Genomic DNA, 932 nt, shown 5'->3' on the forward strand with positions numbered 1-932 from the left:
GTTGCCGGGGTGACTGCATAGGCACAGCACCACAGTGACCCGGGCCAGGGATAATTAACCAGAAACACGTGTTGACTTAATCATTACCAGCACCTTTACACTTGCAAAGCTGTTTTCAAAGCAGTTCCGCTCTCCAGACCTGGGCTGGCTTGGCAGCTCCTCTGCCCACACTGGCCTGGCCCAGCTCCCTTCCTGGGTTAAAAATTAAAAAACAACTCACGAATAATCAGATTTAAAAGCATCTTGGTGGAAACTGGTCAGTGGAGATGTGTCCATTATGCTTGTTTTGGGACTGCTGTGATTTAAGCAAGTCAAAACCCATTTAAAGGAAGCCATAATTTTTCAACAGTTACTTCTGTCCCTAATTAGACAAACCCATCGAGGCCTCCTGCTCTGCACAGAGCATGAGGGCTGGAAGCACTCCAGCGAGGCGCGGCGCCTCCTCTCAGCATCTTCCAAGCGACGCTGACGCTTGGTGTGCTTGTTAACGAGGGAGAGCAAAACGTAAAGTTCCCGTGGCAAACTTTGCTGTCGGTGGGAGCTCAGTTTTTGCTGGAAAACCGCTCCAGCAGAAAATTCCCCATCGGCTGTAAATTTGTCTGAGAGCTGGTAGCGATTTGGGAGGCAAAACGCTCCGTTTGGAAGTTCCGAGGTTCAGCTTTGAAAATCCCGAGCGTGACGCGTTAGGAGCAGCCCTAATGAGGCAGCAAGATGCAAAGGCACAGGGAGAGGGACGGAGCGTGCCGGCTGCGGGACAGCCCGTGCTCCAACAACTTTTTCAAGGGCTCGCAGGACAGCGCAACCATTGTCACGTGGTTGCGGACCCCACTGGTGCATCTCGCCAAGCAGGGAAGCTCTTCCCAACCAATTAGCTGTAAATTAATATTTCTGTGCTCTGCTTTAGAGCCCTGGTGAAGGGAGAGGCTGGGTTT

Source organism: Apaloderma vittatum, unplaced genomic scaffold (genome assembly GCF_000703405.1).
Source record: "Apaloderma vittatum isolate BGI_N311 unplaced genomic scaffold, ASM70340v1 scaffold34047, whole genome shotgun sequence".
In the NCBI taxonomy this organism is placed as follows: Eukaryota; Metazoa; Chordata; class Aves; order Trogoniformes; family Trogonidae; genus Apaloderma; species Apaloderma vittatum.